At 36.9% G+C, this 24,209-nt stretch overlaps 2 protein-coding genes across 3 annotated transcripts in view; one reads left to right on the top strand and one right to left on the bottom strand.

Moving 5' to 3' along the window:
- Window positions 1-24,209, top strand: part of Rassf8 (Ras association domain family member 8) — a 129,408-nt gene that overhangs the window by 34,171 nt on the left and 71,028 nt on the right. For both annotated transcript variants that reach the window (XM_077798437.1, XM_026392320.2), the window contains exon 2: window positions 3,848-3,950. The gene's annotated coding sequence lies outside the window, so the exon portion shown is untranslated. The remainder of the gene's footprint in view (window positions 1-3,847; window positions 3,951-24,209) is intronic.
- The window catches only part of LOC144255013 (uncharacterized), a 223,049-nt gene that overhangs the window by 159,139 nt on the left and 39,701 nt on the right, over window positions 1-24,209 (bottom strand). The window lies entirely within an intron of this gene.

The following is a 24,209-nucleotide window of genomic DNA, read 5'->3' as shown; positions in this document are numbered from 1 at the left end:
TAATTTAAATGAAAGTTATGTGGGTGGTAATAGTGTATGTTATTGCTATATAACAAGTTGCCCCAGACTTAGAGATTAAAACAGTACTTTTTAAATCTTGCCTGGTTTCTTTGATCAGGAATCCAGGAATGGCCGAAGGATCAGTGTCTTTGAGGAGATACCAGTCCAAATGCTGTGCCAAATTGTACAGAGACTATATGAAGATTTGACTAGTATGGACTATCTACTTCCAAAGTGGCTCACCCCCATGCCTAGCAAATTAGCACTGGTTGTTGGCAGGAGGCCTGAGTTCCTCACCACATGGATATCTCCCTGAGTCTGCTCAAACATCAGTGTAATATTGGCTGGCTTATCTTAGGATAAGTGATCAAAGAGAACAAACTAGAAGTTGCCATGTCTTTTATGACATCATTTCCACAGGATCCTACTGGCTGTTCAAATTAACTCTGTTCATTATGGAAAGAGAAGATACAAGGGTATTAATACCATTAGGAGAAGATCTTTGGGAGCTGTCTACTGAAGCATATTGTCTAATCTTTGATACATTTATATAAGTGTCTAATCAATGTGTGACTACTCTTAAGTTTTACTAAAAATAATGTAATTATTGGAATACAAAAGTTTCTCATTTTTCTTTCTTTACCTCAATTACACATTGATTATTGGTCTCTACTATTTGCATGACACTTACCTGTTTCTCAGAAACATGATTAAAGGAGAATTATATCTAGGTAAAAGAATCATTTAGCTTAGTAGGGCTTTCACTGAGGATAACCTCAGTACCTCCATTCTATAAAACCCTCTGAATTTATCAAGCCTTCAGTGAACATTTATTGAAAAACTCTTTAATATGCTAGGTATTGTGAATGCCGGCATCAGTACAAAAATATACAAAAATTATATTTTATGCTAAAATGATAATACAGTTGTTGAAGCTCATAGATTCACATTTTAATTTATTTTAGATTTAATTCCTGTATCCCCTGTATATTAGAGGCATAGCTTTTCTATTTTGTTTTCTGATTATTACCTTGTTACAGCTTACTTACCTCATTGGATTATTGTGAGGATTCAGCAAACAGTGCCAGTGAGTACCAAAGGTAGCTACTTGGTAATACCTGGAGTGATTAATTTGGATGAGGGAAGGTTTTCAGGGACTGGTAAGAAGACATTTGAGCTGTCTCTCGTAGAGTGAGTTGGAGTTTAGCCGTTACAAGATGATGATCCTGTTATGAGATTCCAGTGTGGAGTTTGAGGCTGGAAGCTGTGCGGTAGGGAGGCAGGGGCATGCCTTGTGGTGACTTCAGGAGAGCAACTGTAGATGAGCTTTCACAATGACATGAAAAGATGTAAAAGGTTTCCTGTAGAATACCTAGCACATTATAAATTTTCTGAGTGTTTCCCCAATAAATTTCTGGATTCTTATTGCCTTCTTAAGTACTACCCAAATTGCCAAATCTTATATGTGTATTTGTGGTTACAAAATTTTGTCACTAGAGTTACCAAAAAAGTTACACCACTCCTTCAAAACAGTTGGAACCTTTTCATGGAGACTTTCAAAAGCAATTGAATGATAGGATTTGGTCTTTTTTGCTTGGTTTGTTTCTATGAAGTGACCTGACTGAAAGGTGAACTGTGGGTATACTAGTTATGATGCTTGTAGTAATCAAGGAGGAGACAATTAGTGCCTCAAAGAACTGGTGGGGGGACAGGTACATAAGAGCCTAGTTCCACTCTTTCCCATCAGATTTGGCATTTCTCATGGGCATTCTACAGCACATTCCTGGGACTCTAGCAGAACTAGTATACCCCATCCCATCCCAGAGAGCCTTGACTCATTTGGAGTTTTGCATTGTAAATCTTAATGTTAACATTACTGTTATGTCTAAAAAATGAATCTCCTCTGATAAATCACTTTGTCAGTTTTCATGTAGCAAACTTAAATAAAAATTCAATTGGTTACAAAAAAAAATAAAAAGGAATGCTGTTTATCTCAGGATATGTGTAAATTGGTATGTTTGGGATTATATATGAGGGAGTAAGCACCATATCTTCTTTCCCTTAACTGTCTGGCTTTAATGATAATTTTATTTTGTGAACAAAATAAGCTAATGATTGTCAGTTTTAGAAACTCCCTTCTCAGTTGCTCATTCCCAACTCCCCAGAGCTTTTCTTAAAAACAAAACTAGAAAGAGATGAGGTTTTACAGGGGGAAAAAAAAAGTGGGAAGAGATTTTGATTTAGGTAAATAACAATACTTTACCAGTGAGCTAGATTCCAATAATATCCAGGCCCAAGAATGGGAGTTAGGGTGGTTGTTGATCTACTTGGCCTCTTCTTGAATGCTTCCAAATTGGTCATACAGTCATCTCTCAGCAGGCTTAAACCCTCCCTTGTTTTTTGGATGCCACTCTCCTGGACCAGCCCTCTATCAAGCACTTGGTCCTCGGATGTGTGAATGCCCTGGTTTCTTTGGAAGGAATGAGGTTATATGAAGGCTCTCTGCCAGCATCTGGCACATTAGGATGAAAAGGAATTCTGTGGTTTCTGTAATATCTAATATACTTAAAGCCTGTTTATTATCATTAGGGGAAAAATCCTGATACTACTCTCTTTTTCTTTTAAAAGAAACGTGGGAGCAGGCACTAATAGACCCTTATTACATCACAACTGTAACACTATATACAAAATAATCAGGAAGCAAATGGCATTTTTGTAGCAACTATTAAGTTATATGAAGTATTAATCTAGTAAGGGATTTGGAGACAGTGTCTCCATCTGGGAAAGTAGCAGCTGTCCAGGGAGAACCTGGCTATGGAATGGCAAACTGCTTGCTTCCCCCTTGCTCAGTGATGTTTGAAATTTATGTATTTACTTCAATTTTGCATCAGATTTAATGTCCATCAGTTCTTTTTCCTTAAGCTATTTCTAATTTAATATTTCATATCATTTTATGACTAAGAATTTAAGAATTGAAATACTTTTAGGTAGTATATTCTATTCATAATAAAAATTATTCAGTGTCTTGTATTTTTTAAAATGGTTGATGGAAGCTGGTTCTGTTTCTAAAGTAAACTTTCCTATAAATAAATGTAGAAACATCTGTGGAGGGCATCGTCTGAACGTGGCAGACAAATGAATTGCGTCAATTCCCGTCTTGTGGCCAAGATTTCTTCCCTAGGCTTTCTTTATAACTAACGTCGTGGCAGAGCTTTACATTCTCACAGCATTAGGCAACAAAGTGGTCAAGAGAAGTGCAAGTTGCCCTGGTTTTTTTTTTTTCCATTTTTTTAATTTGTTTTAATTAGTTGCCCTCTTCTTAAGTTGGGTAGTGGTAGTGATGTGTACTTATCATGGAAAAGTGTGGCATGTTTCATTTGTGTTTGTTAGGACTGAAAACCTGAGATGTCTACTCCAGCTTGATTTTTAGCCCTGGCTTTAGGCAGTTTTCCAAATGTCTAACTGCTTACTACTTTCAAGAAATTGTTGTGATATTGCAGGGAGCTTTGGTCAGGAGAAAAAGAAGGCCAAAAACCTTCCTAGAACAGTACAGTCCATCCAGTGACCTTTTTAAAGAAACAACTGAAATTCCTTTTTCAAAGGGGCAAAAATGCTAATTGAACCCAAACAGAAAATAAACCCATTCCACAAGTGGTGCCATTCAAATAACCAGGGGAAGGGGATGTGGAGGTGGGGAGGGTGGAAGGAAAATTATCCCTGGGAATGTTATTTGAAGCTCCAAGCTTGTATATTTCGCTCTTTGATAGTTGTGAGTTAAAATGGGGTGATTTTGCATTTTTAAGATTAAAAATTAGCCAGGACTTAAGACCACTGTGTACCTTTTCAGGTGCCTGTGTAGATCCTCCCAGAATATCTGCCTGGTGCTGTGCTGTGCACTTCCTCAAGACTACCTCATATTGGCTCTGGCTCAGAGACTCCTGCGTGCTGAGGTGAGTCAGAAAACTTGTACTCTTTATATGCATCCTGGAAGCATAGTATTTTTTCAGTGACATTTACAGGTGTATTCATGGGGGAACTCAGGAATCATCATTTGTAAGATGTTTTAATTTGAAAAATACAAAGTATAGTTAGTAATGGTCTTGCCACCATTATAGAATTTTTTGTTCTAAATTTGTGATGACACTAAAAGCATCTTAAAACATGCTGTAGGGTTCAAGTTTGGAGTTTGAAACAGAAGTTTTTGAGGTGGTATACTGCTGGGTTACTGTTCTCGCGACTAAAAGGCTCAGGGGTCACTCCAGTAAAACTGGGCTGACTGGGCTGCGCAAAATAACCACACAAGAGACACAAATACCTTTTTGTTTGGGGTCGCTGTCAAGGCTCCTCTGACCTTAAGGGTCTACAGGAAGAGAGAGAGTGTCGGGGGCCGACCCCTTTTATTGAGGAGAAGTTATTTAAATGAGGCAAGGGGTCAGGTTTCAGGGGGCTGAGTCTATCTTCATGATGTCCACTGTCAGCAGGTTGACTGACACCTGGGTAGGCCACATCCAAGGACACAGTAAGAGAAGGGGACACACACAAGGCACTTCCATGGAAGATTCTATCCTGAACCGGGCAAGGGGTTATATTACAAAGGAACAGGTGAGCATAGCTTCACCCATGGGGCTGTAGCAAGACACACCCATGCACGAGACACCGACCACATTTCTGTGACTGAGCACCTCAGCACCCAGCCGGGGAGTGTGACTCAGTCATGTGTAAAGTTGGTCTCCCACAGTATACCACTGCTTTTGGGCTTTCTGAACACTTTTATACTGATGTTTTGAATTGGTGGTCTCTTCAAAAGCAGAGAAGTGTTATCAGCAGGGAAAAGTTAGAAATCCTTAATGGGTAACTGGTTTTTCTTATGATTCTCCATGATAATTCTGAAATATCCTGTTGTCTTCACTAATGGCTACAATTGGCTTCATTAAGTAAAAGGGAGCACAAAATCTCTTTAGGGGAGGATGTGCAACCAAAATGTGTTTCAGTTGCTTTTAGTATGCTTGCTGTGTGTGATCTCTTTTCTCTTGAACATTGAAGTGACTTATTGGTCCCAGAAGGGAAAAATAATTTGACCTTGTTTATACTAAGTGAATCATTTATGAATAAACTGTTCACATTTTATAGGTGAATAAACTCTTTAAGGGTACCAACCAGTTTACTATCTCAAATTCCTTAGCCCCTCATTTGTAAAAGCTGTGTGCTTACATTTGATGGCTCTCAAAGGCCTCACATAAATTAATCTCCTCATGAAATAAAAAAATAATAATAACTTTAAGTCTTCAAGTAATTGTGAGATTATGCAGAAGGACTGAAGTCCTAAAACTATAGGTCGGTATATATCCTTACTGGTTCAGTTCTTGTATATATCCTGCTGTAGTGCTTGTGTCATTAACAATAACCATAACTGCAAGACCACAAGTGTATACTAGAAGACAGGGATTCTAATAAGACAATTTTGTCATATCTGTGTGAGAGCTGAAAAGTCCTAGTGAAGCCCTATTCATAATTTGCTGCTATTTGAAATATGTTTTCAAAAAGAAAATCATAGGAGTAAAAAGGACTATGTATGGGCTGGGGTTGTGGCTCAGCAGTAGAGCACTCGCCTAGCACATGCAAGGCCCTGGGTTCGATCGTCAGCACCACATTCAGATAAATAAAATAAAGGTATTGTGTCCAACTACAGCTAAAATATATATATATATATATATATATATATATATTTTTTTTAAAGGACTATGTAGCTTCACTAACAAGTTCTCTGTGTGATTGGAGAGTCACTCGAATTTTAGATTTAGCTTCCAATACTGATAAAGCTATGCTGTGAGCTTTCGCTTTTATACTAATTATTTTTTATTTAGGAGGATTTGTGTGTAAGTTACCTCAAGAGGGACTATGATTCACTCTTAGTGATTAGAATTGTGTGGATTTGGGTTTGAACATTTCAGTTATTTGGTTCCTCTGGAGCACTTGCAGTTATTCCGGTAGGGATTGCATGGGTTGCTTGGAGTTTGCTGCTGAAGAATTTGCATGATTTGCTATTTCTTCTCAATTGCTCAGTATTTCAAGATTATCAGCCTTTGATGGGCTGGTGATGTCACACAGTAGTAGAGCACTTGCCTAGCATGTGTGAGGTGCTGGGTTGAATCCACAGCACCACATAAAAATAAATAAAGTTTCATCAACAACCAAAATAAAAATAAAAAGATTATCAGCCTTTGAAATTTTTACTTACAGTGCAAGGAGACTCTTCTTTTCTTTTCTTTTTTTTTCCTCTTTTTTAAAGGAAGTTTTTTTTGTTTGTTTTAAATAACCAAAAGGTCTGCCAGGGCTGGGGTGTAGATACATGAGAAACAGAGAGCTCTTTAGCCTATGAGGGCTAGTTACTGAAGAAGCTGTTGTTCCTTACCCACAGGAGAGGGTGCCTTCCCTTAGCTTTTCTGATATAGTATCTAATTTTGATAATGTTAACTTTGATGGGTTTCATTGTTGCTACTGTAAAACTATTTTACTTTTTTGTTTGTTTGTTTGATGGGCTAATGTAAATTTTTAATGTCTTACAATCAGAATATTTCTACTAAATCATATTTTTTCCATCAAGACTTCAGTCCATTTTTCTTTTAGGAAATGATGATGAGAATAATACATACTTTATTTAAACAAGGCACCTTTGTTTAGATTCATAGATCTGAAACTAGGAGAACAGACTTGAAAGCCTGTAATTTGTGTAAAAAGACAGATTCAGTAAAACAGTAAATTTTACAGATTATTTTATTCTTTGTTTTTCTTTCAGTTTAAAATAGGCTATAGTCTTCCCTCAACCCCCTTTCTGGTACCTTCCTGTAAAAAGCATTAGTGAAGGAAAAATAATGATAAACAGGACTTAACTGCATAATATTTTTTTCAAAACTGCCTTGCAAATAATTTCACACAGTTTCTTTTTTTTTTTTTAAGAAAGAGAGAGAGAATTTTTTAATATTTATTTTTTAGTTTTTGGCGGACACAACATCTTTGTTTGTATGTGGTGCTGAGGGTGGAACCCAGGCCACATGCATGCCAGGTGAGTGCTATACTCGTTGAGCCACATCCCCAGCCCCTCACACAGTTTCTGGAATGAAGCATACTATAGTATTGTAGTATGCTTCTGGTTGGGAAGTAGTTTAAAAATACTCTCAATATTTTATATTTTAAACTGGGTGTTTATGTATGTTCACGTTAGGTTTCCCATCCTTATTATTTTAATGGAAACTATTTTTCCATTAAAAGTCAATTATGTTTATTTTAAGGGTTTAGATAAAGGTATTTATAAATAAAACTTGTAAAGAGGTGTTTATTATTGTTACATTCATTTGTATGTACAGATTTTAGAATGCTTAAAGTTATCTTCCAGAGAAGAAACTTGGTAAAGAAAGGGTGGCATTTCTTTTCTGTAATTTAAGTTGTCATAGTAATTTGCCTCAATGCACATACTTAGAATCCAGGCTAGAAGAATTTCAGTAACAATAAACATTCCAATCGCATTCATCATCCTTTTTTTTTTTTAACCAAAAAAGGAGCTATCCATTGTGACTCAAATATTTTATTTCTGTTTAGAAGATGGAGAGCAGTTTGTCAGTTTTAGCACTTTGAAACTTTGTTGGTGGAATAGAACTGAAAAGTTCAGCTGTTTTTATTTTAGGTGGACAATTTCTGATGATGTGTCACAATTTTTTTCAGGTTTCGAGATAGGTTCAGTATAATGTTCATTTAATGAAATTTGAAAAGAATCACAATTGGATAAGAACTGAAGAAATCATATCTGTTTGTTAACATGCAAGTCTAATATTAAGAGTATTAGAATCTGGTTTCCATGGAGTGCTGATTTTAAGAATGTTATCACTTTCTTAATGCCAACTTGTTAATATTTTTATTTTATAGCACATCACACTATACTCTTAATGATGAACAAATGATTTTAGAAGTTTCATTTTTACTTATAAAATAGAAATTTGTAGTCAGACATTATTTTTAAATATTCTCAGAGTAGGATATTATTTCCAAAGAGAAAGCCTTTTTTTTTTTTAAGGATTTTCTTTGTTCTTGCTTTCGGCAAGCTTGCTAACCAAGATTATTCTCCTTAAGCAAGGAATATAAGGAAAAATAAAGAGATGAAAAAGAGAGAGAGAGAGTGTGTGTGTGTGTGTGTGTCTGAATGCATATGCACATATATGTGTGTCCAATTGTTTTTGGAAGTTTGGAAAATAAATTGGAAGAGTTTATAGCCAGAATAATTTGTGGAAAAATGTATAAAAATCCATTTACTGCAAAAATGTGAGGAAAAATAAAATCACCCATTATGTCACCCCATTATTTCCTTTTTTCAGATTGTCCTCTAATAATATTTTGTGGAAAGTATCTACAATTTTATAAACAAAATTCATACTCAGTGCTAAAATACTAATGGTAGTAAAACATTAGAATTTTATCCATTTCTAGAATTAGTAGTATGCTTGCTTTCATCATTTGCTAAGAAATAATGCTGAAATATCTAGTTAGTGTGTTAAGTAAAAAGATCTTCCTTCCCAGTAATTCTGTGGGGATAGCAGAACTATTGAGAAGGAAGATAAAACTATTTCCATTTAAAAATTTCCAAGACAACTATAAGTAACAGAGTTTAGTAAGGTTCTATTATAAATAATGTAAATATCATGATCTTTGGTATGTAGTAACAGTAACCAATTAGAAAGTGACAAAAAGGGAACCCATTTATAGGAGCAACAAAGAATAGACTAAGGATTAAATTTGATAAGAAATGCAAACTGCCTGTAGGAAGGAAACTATTATACAATTCTGGGAAGATAGGAGACTTTCTGGGTAGAAAAACAACTCATTAATTGTTTTTAATGTATATGTATTGATTTATAAGTTTAGTACAATTACAATCAAAATCTCAGTAGGGAATTTTCACAGCTCAGTGTGATTATGAATTTCATTTTATACAATAATTAAGAGCCAAATGTGTTTATAAAGAAGAATAATGAAGGGAAAATTGCAATGCTAGGTAATTACTTAAAAATAGAAAATTGTGAGGTCCTGGGTTTGATTCTCAGCACCACAAAGAAAAGAAGGGCAGGAAGTGCTGGAGGTATAGCTTGGTAGTAAAATACTTGCTTCACATGCATAAGGCCTGGATTTGATCTTTGATCCTTAGCAATAAAGGGGCTTAGAGGTATATATAAGTGGTAGAGTAAGGGCCCTGGATTCAGTCCTCAGTTACCGAAAAAATAAATTCATAAAAGTAAAAAAGTAGTACGATGCTGATAAAACATATAAATACTTGGAGAAGTATAAAAAGGTTAGAAGAATGTTGAATTGCTAAAAAATGCCATTGCAAATAATGAATATAAAAATGTAATATACTAGAATGACTATCTGATCCTGGATTTGGGAAAAGGTGTAGTAAAATACAGAAGCAAAAGTGAAAGCAAGAGAATGATTCATGTATGTAATTACTTTAAAAATAAATGAATCTTATATATTTATCACATCACCAAAAGGCAAACAATTACTTGTGGAAGGTATTCATGTATTTATATTCTTTTAATAAGTAGACCACAAAACATATAAAGTTGACCAAATATCTTCAGATTTCATTGTATGCTTTTTTGGTGGAAAAATAATTATTGTAAAGACCATTGGGGATATAAGATGGGGGGCTAGAGGGAGACTGCATTCTGTGTCACTCCTTGACCTGGGATTCAAGTAGTGGGAATATTGTTTCTCTGTGAGTGATTAGAGGACCCCCGACGGCTGCTCCCACACAGGACTGAAGGTCGCTGTGCCCAGGCAGACCTCAGTGTCAGAGCAAAATTCCTGGCCACTCAACCCACACAGGAACTCTGAGTGCCTGAACAGGACCACCAGCATCAGCACCGGCGCAGGACACCCAGCCACTGCCCACGCATAGGAACTCCAGTAGCCACTACCGTGTGGACCCCCATCTACCAACGTGGGGCTCCCCCGGTAGCCTCCATCTTAGAAAACTGAAGCTACTGCCATAGTCTACTACATGCAGTAGCCTTCACCTGGGGACACTGCACAGCATCTGGAGACAACCACCAGCCACAACACAGCACACCACAGAGCTGCATCTCTGAATATGCTGTCCACCGCCACTACCCGGCCCCACCTGTCCTGACACCCCATTGGTGAAAGCAGCCACCTCCATCTTGGGACACATTGCCATCTTTAGTTGGGGCAGCCTCCCACTTGGAACACCAGCTGGGGCTTAGAAGCAATATCAGGATACCCTTCTTTAGTCCCCAACTCCCCCATCTCCTTGGCAGCCACTAACCTGGCATAGTGCTTGTGGCTGTAGGCCGTCTGTAGCTCACAAAACCCGGTCCTGAACTGCTCATTACAAAATAGATCTCCAAAACAGGTATGCAGCCCCCCGCCCCCAAGCACAGCCTACAAGACCTCCAGAGAGAAAGGTTTCTGATTGGGAAGTAGAAAGGGAGGGGGTGAGTGAGATACAGTTTTGAGGCTAAATTAGAGACTAGGAATTGTGAGGTTTACAGATGATATAAGGAGATAAGACCAGGCACCCACATCATACCACCGGTCCCCAAAGGAGATCCTTGGGATGCAGCCAACCATTGGGGATCACAGGTGCCATCCATTCCCCACATCTAGGAACTATGCGTCCAAGACCAACCCTCACACCCCAATAACCTTCACCATCCTGAGGGTGGAGATACCAGCAAACAACAGACAACCCCACCTATTCAAAGAGAAGGGAAGCAGGAAAGATACTAATCTCCAACAAAAATAATCCTTGTGAGATTTTTTTTTTCCTCTCACTCCTCCTACCCTCACATCCCCAACATTTGTGAAACCAAGTACTTCTCATGAATTAGGCTACTGAGGACAGTATGTTCTTCATTTTTTAATTTTTCTTAATATTTTGTTTGTTTTTTGTACTCTGTTGTCTTCCCACTTACTTATCTTCCCAAAATCACATTCTCTCTCTTCTGCTACTAATCAACTTCTTTAGATTCCTCTTTCACAGTTTCTAATAACTCTACATCATCACCTCCTACCCCTCAACATCTGATCATACACCTCACACCCGGTTTTTTGTCCACCATCAGAAACTATAGATCCTTTTGCAAACCTACTGTTTTATATTGTAGATAATAATTGACTTACCATTTCTGTATATTGTGACAAAGCTGTAATAGCAGCTATTTGGTTTGAGGTTGTATATTGTTTGTATTTTGGATCTGTTGATATTGTTCTCCCCCTTAAAGGAGAGGTATTGGAAATCCTGCAGGGGCACTATAAGCCTATAGGGTAAAAACTGTAATACCTCATATCTGCAGTGCTAGAAGGGAAGATACACAAACAACATGAAAAAACAAGGGAAGAAAGAGATTGGGGAAAAAACAAAGCACTCACATGGACTGCGCAAACATGCAGGGATTTCCATCCTCATATCAAATAAAATAGACTTCAAGCCAAAAGTTACTCAAAAGAGATAAAAAAAGGACATTTCATACTGCCTAAGGGAACCATATATCAATAAGACATAACAATTATAAATATATATGCCCCAAACAATGGAGCATCCATGTTCATTAAACAAACTCTTCTCAAGTTCAAGAATCATATAGACAACACAATAATTCTGGGTGAGTTTAACATACCTGCTTCACCACTGGATAGATCTTCCAAACAAAAGCTAAACAAAGAAACTATAGAACTCCATAATATAATCAACAACTTAGTCTTAACAGACACATATAGAATATATCATCCATCAGTGAGTGAATACACTTTCTTCTCACAGTACATGGATCCTTCTCTAAAATAGACCATATATTATGCCACAAAGCAACTCTTAGCAAATACAAAAAAGTAGAGATACTACCCTGCATTCTCTCAGATCATAATGGAATGAAATTAGAAATCAAAGATAAAATAAAAAATAAAAGCTACTCCAACACCTGGAGACTAAATAATATGCTCCTGAATGAATGGGTAGCAGAAGACATCAAAGAGGAGATGGAAAAATTCTGAGAGGTAAATGAGTACACTGATACAACGATTTAAAATCTCTGGGACGCTATGAAGTTAGTACTAAGAGGAAAGTTCATTGCATGGAGTTCATTCCTTAAAAGAAGAAAAGGTCAACAAATAAATGACCTAACATTATATCTCAAAGTCCTAGAAAAAGACAAACAAATCAGCACTAAAACAGTAGAAGACAGGAAATAATTAAAATTAGAGCTGAAATCAATGAAATTGAAACAGAAAAAAAAATCTGAAAAAAATTGACAGAACACAAAGTTGGTTCTTTGAAAAAAAATAAGATTGATAAACCTTTAGCCATGCTAATGAAGAGAAGGAGAGAGAAAAGTCAAATTACTAACATCCATGATGAAAAAGGAAATATCACGACAGACACTACAGAAATACAGAAGATAATTAGAAATTATTTAGGAAATTTGTTCCCCGGTTAAATTGAAAATATCAAAGGCATCAACAAAATTTCTGGATTTGCTCCGGCTGAATCAGGATGATATACACAAGTTAAACAGATCAATTTCAAGCAATGAAATAGAAGATGCCATCCAAAGTCTACCAACAAAGAAAAGCCCAGGACCAGATGGATACACAGCTGAGTTCTACGAGACCTTCAAAGAAGAACTAATACCAATACTCTTCAATTTATTTCAGGAAATAGAATGAGTTTGAAAGTGTTTCCTCTTTTTCTATGAGGCCAATATCATCCTGATTCCAAAACCAGACACAGATACATCAAAGAAAGAAAACTTCAGACCAATATCTCTAATGGACATAGATGCAAAAATTTTTTTAAAAAATTCTGGCAAATAGAATACAAAAACATATCAAAAAGATAGTGCAACACGATAAAGTAGGGTTCATCCCAGGGATGCGAGGTTGATTCAACATGGAATTCAATAAATGTAACCCATTATATCAACAGACTTAAAGATAAGACTCATATGATCCTCTCAATAGACGCAGAAAAAGCATTCACCAAAATACAGCACCCCTTCATGTTCAAAACACTAGGAAAAAATAGGGATAACAGGAACATATCTCAATGTTGTAAAAGCTATCTATGCTAAGCCCCAGGCCAACATCATTCTAAATGGAGAAAACTTGAAAGCACTCCCTCCAAAAACTGGAACAAAACAAGAATGCCCTCTTTCACCACTTCTATTTAACATAGTTTTTGAAACACTGGCCTACAATTAGGTAGGCGAAAGAAATTAAAGGGATACAGACAGGAAAAGAAGAACTCAAATTGGCACTATTTGCTGATGATCTGATTCTATACCTAGAACACCAAAAAAAATTCCACCAGAAAACTTCTGGAACTAGTAAAGGAATTCAGCAAAGTAGCAGGATACAAAATCAACACCTATAAATCAAAGACATTTCTGTATATCAGTGACAAATCCTCTAAAAGGGAAACGAGGAAAACTACCCCATTTACAATAACCTCAAAAACATAAATAAATAAAATACTTGGGAATCAACCTAACAAAAGAGGTGAAAGACCTCTACAAAGAAAATTACAAAACACTAAAGAAAGAAATTAAAGAAGATCTTGGAAGATGGAAAGATCTACCTTGCTATTGAATAGGCAGAATTAATAACCTCTTCAACAAATGGTGCTAGAAAAACTGTATGCAGCAAAATGAAATTAAGCCCCTTTCTCTTGCCATGCACAAAATTCAACTCAAAGTGGATAAGGGACCTAGGAATTAAACCAGAGACCCTGTGCCTAATAGAAAAAAAGGTAGGTCCAAATCTCCTCATATCAGATTAGACCTTAACAAAATTCCAATGGCACAAGAAATAAAATCAAGAATTAATAAATGGGATGGATTCAAACTGAAAAGCTTCTTCTCAGCAGGAGAAATAATCAATGAGGTAAAGAGAGCACCTACACAGTGGGAGCAAATTTTTACCACACACACATCAGATAGAACACTAATCTCTAGAATATTTAGAGAACTCAAAAAACTTAACACCAAAAAACTCCAAATAACCTAATCAATAAATGGGCTAAGGAACTAAACAGATACTTCTCAGAAGGTGATATACAATTAATCAACCAACGTTTGAAAAAATGTTTAGCAATTAGAGAAATGCAAATCAAAACTACTCTAAGATATCATCTCACTCCAGTCAGAATGGCAGTTATTAAGAATACAAACAACATTAAGTGTTGACAAGGATGTGGGGGAAAAGGCACACTCATACACTGCTGGTGGAACTGCAAATTGGTACAGGCAATCTGGAAAGCAGTATAGAGATTCCTCGAAAAACTTGGAATGAAACCACCATTTGACCCAGCTATCCCACTCCTTGGTATTTACCCAAAGGACTTAAAAACAGCATACTATAGTGACACAGCCACATCAATGTTTATAGCAGCTCAGCTGACAATAGCTAAATTGTGGAACCAATCTAGATGCCCTTTAGTAAATGAGTGGATAAAGAAAATCTGGTATGCATACACAATGGAATATTACTCGGCATTAAAAGAGAATAAAATCATGGCATTTGCAATAAATGGATGGAGTTGGAGAATATAATGCTAAGCCATTCCCCCAAAAAAACAAATCCAAATGTTTTCTCTGATGTGAGGATGCTGATCCATAATGGGGATTGGTGATGGGTGGCATAGGAGGAATGGAGGAACTTTAGATAGAGCCAAGGCGAGGGAGGGGAAGGCAAGGAGTATGCGGGTAAGAAAGATGGTGGAATGAGGTAGACATCATTACCCTAAGTACATGTTTGAAGATACAAGTCTACTTTGTGTACAATCAGAAAAATGAAAAGTGGTGCTGTATATGTGTACTATGAATTGAAGTGCATTTGGCTGTCGTGTATAACAAATTAGGATAAATATTTTTTTTAAAAAAGATTATTTATTGGAAGGTACTGTTCACAGAATTGAACAGCAAAAGAACCATCAGAGTTTCTGGGTAGTATTGAACAGACTGCCATTCAAAAAAAGAATACAAACTAAAGTAGACTTAAGGTTTGTTTGGTTTTTGTATTTTGATGAAAACCTATGTAACCAGTATCATGCCTCTGGAGGTGTGGGGCCCAGCAACCCTGGGAATGATGAAGAGCAGTTTGTCCCCATCATAGTTTGTTTTCTTCCGTTATAGCAGAATACCTGAGGCTGGATAACCTGTAATGATCAGAAATCTATTGGATCATAATTCTAGAGGCTGGGAAGACCATGACCACGGTAGAGCACCTCCTTGCTCCATGGTCATGTGGTTGTAAGTGAGAAGGAAAAATGAGAGAGATAAAATGGGACCAAACTCACCTTTTTTTTATTTCATTCCTAAGTGAAATAACAGCCTAATCCATTCATGATGCTGGAGCACTCGTGGCATAATCCCTCTTAAAGGTAACAGTTCTTAATACTAACACAATGGTAATTAAATTTCAGTATGAGTTTTAGAGGGGATAGACATTCAAGTCCTATCTATGTTTAAATTTCTGCCCCTTTCCCTGTACCCATTATGTCACTGTAGTTTAAATTTTCAAATATTCATTGTCAATGACACTGAAACAAACTTGCAACATCTTTATGGATTAAAAGGGATAAATAGGACATTACTTTAATTCCTTAGCCATTTTAATGCATTATTGTTCACTTTCTCCCATCTTGACTCCACTGTTAACATGAGCAATTCCACCTGGATAAGGAATTTTTAGGAAATATGCTCAGGGTGAGATATTGTGCTTTTGAAGTTTAAGTATTACTTTCTCTAATATGTTTGTGGTGTCCTTCCTGAACATGGCTGTTAAAGGGATCTTGGTCTTTTTCTAGCAGTATTTATGGATTTGCAGACATTTCCAACCAGTTTGTGACTAGGATTAACTTTGATCTCTGGTGCATAAAACCCTAGGAAGGTCAGACTGTACTGCCCCAGCACAGCCTTGGTCCTGCCTCATCATAGGACGTAGACTGCCTGCTGAGGTGAGCATGATCAGACAGTATCTTGGTCTGCTCTTTAATGATTTGCTCTGAGTTCCCCGATAAGCCACCCCCGCCCCAAAATAAAAACACTTTTAAGTTTAAATAAAATTTTATTTTATACTATTTGAAACAGTTTTCAGATTTGTTTGATTTCCTCCTTAGAGGGCAAAGATTGATGACTAAAGAAAATTCGCAACACACATCTGTTACCTTGTTTTTTTTTTTTTTTAATTCTGGAAAAGAAGTTTTTAGCAAAAGCAAAGCATTAGTCATCATCTAATTAAAACAGTTGCTCATTTTAAATAGTAATACAGTAAGTTTAAAGCATATATATAAAAAGATAAAATAAAGAATAAAACTACCCCTTCCTTTATTGAATTTTGTTTTCTTTCAAGGTAACTATTGTTAGCAGTTTTGGGGTATCTTTGCACTGCAAAGATGCACATATACAACCTATATTTATGTCTTTAAATTTGTAGTGATGGTGTGTGTGTGTGTGTGTGTGTGTGGTGTGTCTTTGACTCTAGATTCATTCAGATTTATTCCTTCAATGACTAGAATAATCTGTTTTTAATTTGTTACTTTGAGTTATACATGACAGTAGAATATATTTTGACAGACCAGAATAATCTCAAAGGCAGATATGATTATTAGATTGTAGGTTGAATTGGTGAGAGTTCAGTATAGGTTTCTTGTTGCTTTTCATTTTTACATGTGACTGAGTTTGTATACATGAGGTCAGTATGTAACTGTCTGATAAATGTGGAACAACAATTGATTCTATTCCTGTAGTCTTAGTCAAGTCATTCTATGGCCTAGTTTCTATCACTGGGTCTCTGTCCACCTGAATGCAGTATGGAAAACAGAATCAAAATACAAAATAAGTTTTTGTAAGATCTAATAAGATAACTTCACAAAGGTGATACCTTTTGCCCCTGATGTTGGGATCAAACTCAGGGCCTCATGAGCACTCTACCACTGAGATATACCCTCAGCCCAAAGGTAATATTTTTCATCTAAGTGGACCTCATGAAAGTTATAAAACTAGTATAGGGTGGAATCCATGGTTTCTCCTCTTTCAGAACATTTAATATCACTATGTTAAAAGATTCACAACAGATAGGGAAATATGACTTTTAATTGCCTTATAATACTATCTTATGCCAATCATCTCAATTACTCACTCTCACACCCCTTCTTTTATTCTTCCTCTCTCAGATTTCCACTAGGGTAACTTGCTTCTTAGAAAGTTTAGGGAAACATGTCTTAAACCTCCTTTTTAAATGCTTGTGACAGTCTCCCCATCATCTTTCTGAGTCAGACTTCTGTCTTTGACTGGCCACCAGTTGTGTCTTTTGTTTTTGTCTGGTTATACCTTTCTCTTTCATTTCTATTAAATAACATTCATGCTTAGTAGACCTATTTAGTAGACCTACCAAGGACCTAAGAGAAGAAAGAGACACACATTTCAGCAGAAAGGGAAGCATTAATTTCTTCCTGGCATCTGGCTTTATCCATATTGCTCATCCTCTTTTTTTATCGCTACCCTTCAGGATGTCCCAAGGTATAGTGTCTGTGTTCTGTAGTCTCATAAATTGCCAAATATCATCTGGGATCATCAGTCTAAGTTCAAGTTAGCTTCTTGAATTAATTAATGGTTGACTTTATGTGCTTAGTTTCACAAAGTTCTCTCTCATGTCTCTAAAGACTTAAAATATTACTTAAAATATTAAATATAAGACTATCTGTTTCATTGGTTGCTTGAACATTAAATTTTATATGTAAAGAACTTGGCATATAAACTAATCCAAGTCATTATTTTTATTAAAATAATACAGTTTTTTCCCCCTCAAACCTCAGACTTCATCCAGACATAGGCTACATGTAAGTAGACTTTCACTCTTTTATACTTAGAAACAATTATTCAAATAAGACACTTTGGAGAGTGAAATATAAGGATTATTGATAATTACATGGGATAACAATGTAAACTTTGTCATTCCGATATGTTCCAGGATTCACGTTCACTCCATATATATCCCTAGTTTTTGATTCATGGTGCATGCCCAGAGACAAAGGCCTTTTGTTCATTGTGGTGTAGTGGACATGTGGGACAAAGCAAGATCACATTCATCTTTCTGAACTTTAGTTCTTACTCATTAAAATGAGGTTAACAATACCTATCTCCAGATAGCTATAGAGAATAGATGAAACTGTGATTTCATAAAGCACAGTGTCTGGAAATTAGACACCTGCCAGTTCCCTCCTCCATTTTTGCAAATTGCCTTAGCTGCTGTAATGGCTAAGTTTTGTGTATAGATGTTTCTGCTGCATTATGTACTTCTTACACTTTCTTAATCTGTGTAGTCCATTTTACTGTACAGATCTGTCATCCTGAGAGGTAGTAGTCTTAGCTAGCTACGCATGTGATTCCTCAGTGGAGGGTTGCTCTATTTTGTTTCAATCAAGCACTTTTTGACATTGAAAGGCATAAATAGTAGTGTTCAGTAATACACCCATTTTCCTGGTAAACTTCCCTTTTGTGATAGCCCTTCTTTAATTGTTGTGTAAATGGTTGAAATACTGTTTTATAAATATTTCATATATGAATTTTTATCTGCGTTTAATACAGACTTTGGGTGAATCAAAGGCACTTTTGTGTACACAACAACCCAGTGGGTTTCCTACCTGGCGAGAAAGTCTGTCTGAACTTTGGAAAAGTGATAGAATAATTGGTAATAATACTTATCAATATGGTTTTCTTATAATGTATGAATAACTTCCAACAGTAATACCAAACTGACCAGGTGCCGTGACAAACATCTGTAATCCCAGTGACTTTCAGAAGGCTGAGGAAAGAGGATCCCAAGTTCAAAGCCAGCCTAGGCAATTTAGCAAGACCCTGTCTCAAAGTAAAAAATAAAAGGAGCTGGTGATGTAGCTCAGTGGTAAAGCATCCTTGGTTTCAATCCCCATCTCCCACCATATAAAAGGATCAAGGCTTTTTCATCTTCCATAGTTTTGATCTGAATCCCTGCACTCAGACTTGGGATTTCCTCCTGTTTAGGCTTGCAAGAGTCTGTTGGGGTGGGAGTGGAGGAACAGGTAGTAAGTGATCACAGTCAGGTTATGAATTCTGCAGCAGCCCACTGAAGAAGGTGCCATGGGGAGAGACTTTGTACAGAAGTGAAGGAAGGCTTCTTGGAGATGTCATTTGAGCCATATGTTTAGAGGTGAGAGGTCTTTGTGGGGTTGTAAGAAGGACTCAACATGTGGGAAGTGGCCTAGGCAAAGCCTGGAAAGACATGTAGGACAGTGTGTGTGGGGAAAAGCAAGTTCAACTGGGTGTGGATGAGTGGATGAGCCTCCAGAGATGGCTGATTTTGATAGAAATAACCTTTTCTTCTAGCAGTGCTGGGTGAGCCTTAAGGTAATCAAAGGAATCAAAATTATTTATAATTAAACAAAGTTATTTTTGAACAACATAGAGAAGTATTAACAATTTGAAGTAATCTAAACAGCTCTCTGTAAATAGAGAAATTCTCATGCTATTTATTCTTGATAATTTCTTTATAATCTCAAGAAATTAAATATATAACTTCTCATTCTTTTTAAAAGATATTGCTACTTTGAAGTATTCTTTCTTAAAATCATAGGTCTGATTTTAAGAAACACGAGAAGTTATACTGTCAGTCATTTGACTTAATGTTGTTCCCTTCATTTCAGCATGTTCTATGAGCTGCTCTAGCAACTAGACAGTTTTATTGTATGAACTCTGCAAATTTAGCTTTGTCAAAAAGGGAATTGTGTAAGAGATAAAATCATTAAAAATTACATTTTTATGGTAGAACAAATAATGCTTTCAGGAAAAACAAGTTCATATTTATTGCCATTTCAGTTCCATTTTGCTCCAAAGGATTATTTGAATATGTATTGTCAACCTTTATTATAAAAAGAAGTAGCAGTATGGTAGTTTTCACTGTTAATAAAGTAGAAATTTAATATAGTAATATTTATATTCTTACCTGAAAAATAATATCACCTAGTGACTTTACCAGAGCTCTTTAGTACCTAGTGCCTGCTTTTGTTGGTATTTTGGTTTGGGAAATACTGGAGATTCAGATTTGAGGCTGAAGAAACCAAGACACAGTTGGAGACTGATGGGCTCCCGCTGTACTTCTCTTCTGGATCAAAAATTTCTTTTATTCATTCTGGTGTTCCTGGGGCATAGCCAGTAGAAAAGATCTTTCAATGGGTAATGGTCTCTTTATTCACGATGCCTAAGTAACAACTCTGATTTTTTTTTTATTTTCAGTCAGTCCAGTGTTTTTTCTTGTACACCAATGAACTTTCCTCATTTTGTTTTCTAGTACACAGTAAATTTACATAGCATCAGTCCCAGGACTTCAAGTTATGTAAAGTGCCTACCTGCCACTTATACTCCCAATAAATCCAAGTTCCCTGCTGTGTTAGGATGAGGGATTAAATATAAATAGAGGAGAGGACAAGTGATGGAGATCTGGGATACTCAAATATTAAACAGTGATAGAGCCAGGGACACAGAGAAGGAACCAGTGAAGTAGGAGGTAACAAGACAGTTCAGTGTCCTGGAAGACAGGTGAAGAAAGGTGATGAGGAGGAAGAAGTGATAGAGGCTCTCATATTTAGCAATGCAAAGGTGATAGCAGCCTTGACAAGAGTAGTTTTGGTTGAGTAGTTAGGGCAAGAGCCTGGCAGGAATGGGCCTGATAAAAAGTGGAAGATGAAAACAGCAAGCTTAAACAATTTTTTTGAGGAGTTTTGCTGCAAGGGGGGACATGAAATTGAGGGTGATCCATGTGGGAAGTGGAATGGGAACAAAGCTGTTTGGTTTGGTTTTAAGGTATATAAAATAGATACTTATCTATTCTTTGACCCAACAACAACAAAAAAGTGATGAGAATGGTGGAGCTAGAGTAAGTACAAAGGGGCTGGCATTGACTTTGCTTGGGACCCCTAGGCCTGCCCTACCGGCTTCTCAGGTATCTAAGCAGGGCTTGGGAGAGCTAATTGATCCTGCCTTTATTTCTGAGGCCCCTGGGCCAGAAGGCTTTCCCACTCTCCAGGATTTGTTCCTCTTTCACATAAGGGGTTGGGCATTTACCAGCCAAGGGCTTGGGCTTTAGTCAGAAATTCAGTAAGAAATTATTGTGGAATTAAAAGGGAAGGTAGAACCAATGGTGCCTTCTCCTTAGACAGTAACTTGGGAATAACTGAAGTTTTCCTTCTTGTCCTTCATGACCATTGTCACCAAGATGTCACAGGACCTTTAGAATAAGGCAACTGAGCCACCCAGAGGGGCACAAAATGTAAGGAGACATCACTCTCAGGATTGCGCAAGGACAGTGATGGCACCTGGGAGAGTTCTGCCTCCTTACATGTTGCATACTAGGTCCCTAATTGCCAAACTCTAATTCCTCAAGCCCTGGGAAGGCATACTGTTTATTTCAGGGCATTAGGAAAGCTCTCTTTACCTAATTGTCTATTCTTATGGTACCAATTGCAGATTAAATTAACATTCTTAGTTTAAACTGATATTCCCTTTCCCCTTAATATCTGGTTGACTTCTGCCATAAAGAAAAGAAAGATGACCTGGTGAAGAGGAAAAGAAATGCTCCTGAGCTGAAAAATGCTGTTGCTGTTGATAGGAGAGAGCAGAGAATGATTGGTTGAGGGCCTTTGTACAACCAGCAGGTAACATGAGTGACATCCAGATACCCAAGAGGAGTGGGGTATAGAAGGGAGATGATTCAGGATCAGGCCTCGTCATGAAGGCTAGAATAGAAGCAGCTCCTCTCTAATACACTGGTCATTTCTAAGTGTTGTGAGGACTCTAATACCATTTTGTCTCTTCCTTCCTTAGAATTTAAAGATGATAGGCATCAATGATCTTGTTAATTGTGAAATTCTGCTGCAGTGCATATCCAAGAGAGCCATCTAAGCAAATTGCCCATATTCTCACTTTAGAAACCAAAGGAAACCTTACAGTAATAGCTACAGAACCCAGAAAGGATTCTCAAGGCAGAAGTTTTATTGCAGTTTCTTTGGAATGAGACATGATGCTGTTTTGGTTTGTGTTGTCCCAGTTATGTCTAAGAACTGAGTCAGCCATGTGTCCATGGAAAAAGATCCCCACTGAAAATAATAGGTACTAACCCAGTCTGATATTGTGTAATCAGTCCTCTTTGAGAATTTCCTTGGAATTTATTTTCCAAAAGGATCAGTCAGTGTTTCCCAGAAGAGCTTTCTTCTTCTTGATAAGCAATATTATTTTTGATGGTAGTGAATTGTTCTTTCAGGCCTTACTTCCTCTCTACTACCTTCAATCCTACAAACGCCTGGGTGAAGTAAATATGATGACTTAACATTACTGAGACTAACTGCTGTGGTCTGAATGTTTGTGTTCCCCCCTCCAAATTTACCAAATCCACCCATGTGGTGGTATCAAGAGGTGGGGCCTTTGGGAGGTGATGAGATTATGAGGATTCATGAGTAGGATTGGTACTCTTAGAGAAGAGGTTCCAGAGAGCTGCCTTGCCACTTCTGTTAGGCAAGGGAACTGCAAGAAGGCTTCATCTGTGAACAAGAAGGTAGACCCTCATGTGATACCAAATCTGATGGAGCCTTGTTCTTGGACTGTTCAATTTCCAGAACTATAAGAAATTTCTGTTGTGTATAAACCACCTCTTTTATGGTATTTTGTTACAGTAGCCCAAATGGACTAAGACACTGATCCATGAATTTGTTTAAGTCTAGCGACTTTGAAGTATTTATCATATGCATAATAGATAGTAGGCGTTTAGTACAAGTTTTTTGAAACAATTAGGTACCTTATATAGTCTGCCTAATTATTTTCTTAGACACTAGAGTGTGTATTAGTTAAAGCCCTGGTTCCAGAATGTATAGACTGAAGTCTTGACTTTTCCTCTAAAAAGGTGTCTGATTGTAAGCAACTTCTCTTGTGAAAAATGGGGATAATAATAACTACTTCACAAGATTATTAAGAGAATTAAATAAATTGATATATCAGAGCACTTTAAATGGACCTGGCATCTGGTAAACACTTAACAAATGATTATAACAAAAGCTGTCAGGCATTTAATATTTTAAAAGTGAGAAGACCAAATTTCCACTTGTTCCCCAAATAGCCCTATAATTGGCAGTGAATATTTGACTGTTGGTTGTGTGAACTGTAGTTATTTAACCTTTTTGCAGTAAATAGCTTTCTGTGTTTCTTATGAAGAAGGAATAGTAATTGTCATTCTGTCCAACTTTCTAACAGTATATCAGTCTGACACAAATATAATTGTGCTTATATATTTTTTTATATTATAGCTAATCACATGAGTCAAATTTTTAAAAATATGTGGGGATTATGATCAGCTTCCAGATTTGTTCCCCACTCCCCCTTTGGCATCATATATCCATGGTGTTTCTTTCCGTGTGAGGTGTTATTTTTTTAATATTTTTTAGTTGTCAGTGGACCTTTTTTTTATTTATTTATATGAGGTGCTGAGAATTAAACCTGTGCCTCACGCATGCCAGACAAGTTCTCTACCTCTGAGCCACAACTCCTCTTTCTGTGTGAGTTTTAAGAGCTGTGAAGTTTGTTCAATCTCCTTACTCTGTTCCTAAATCTAAACTTATAGAATCAAAATAAAGGAGAGTATGTCTCCTAGAATACAAAACTGACCAGGTTTCCATGTAGTCCACAGCATGTTTTCTGTAGGTCGTCTTCTCAGATGTCCTGGGCTCTGCCTTCAGGAAGTCGGCAGTTCAGTAAGTGGGTATGGTGCCCTCAAGACTGCCCTGCCAACTTCTCTCTGTAAGTCTACTTTATAAACCCATTGGGTAATGTGGCTTCTCCACTGAAGGCTATCTGGTGGGACAGCACTTAACAGTCCATAAGACATCTTTTATCGGTGAGTCTAGTGTGATATTCCAGCAAACCAACAAGAAAAAATACTCTTGGTAGTGTTCAGTAGAAGAAATGAGCCTCCGTGTGTTAAGTGAGTTCAGGTTACACAGTTAAAGCAAGCAGTGAGCCCTGATCTCCTGACTCTTAAAATCCTCTGTCCTTCCAATTTTACTGTGCTCTGTCAGTTCACTCAGCTTGGTAAATAATAGTAATAGGACCACAGCGAGG

The sequence above is a fragment of the Urocitellus parryii genome, chromosome 5 (genome assembly GCF_045843805.1).
Source record: "Urocitellus parryii isolate mUroPar1 chromosome 5, mUroPar1.hap1, whole genome shotgun sequence".
Lineage (NCBI taxonomy): Eukaryota > Metazoa > Chordata > Mammalia > Rodentia > Sciuridae > Urocitellus > Urocitellus parryii.
The sequence above is the reverse complement of the archived record's forward strand: the minus strand, read 5'-3'. Positions and strand labels throughout refer to the sequence as shown.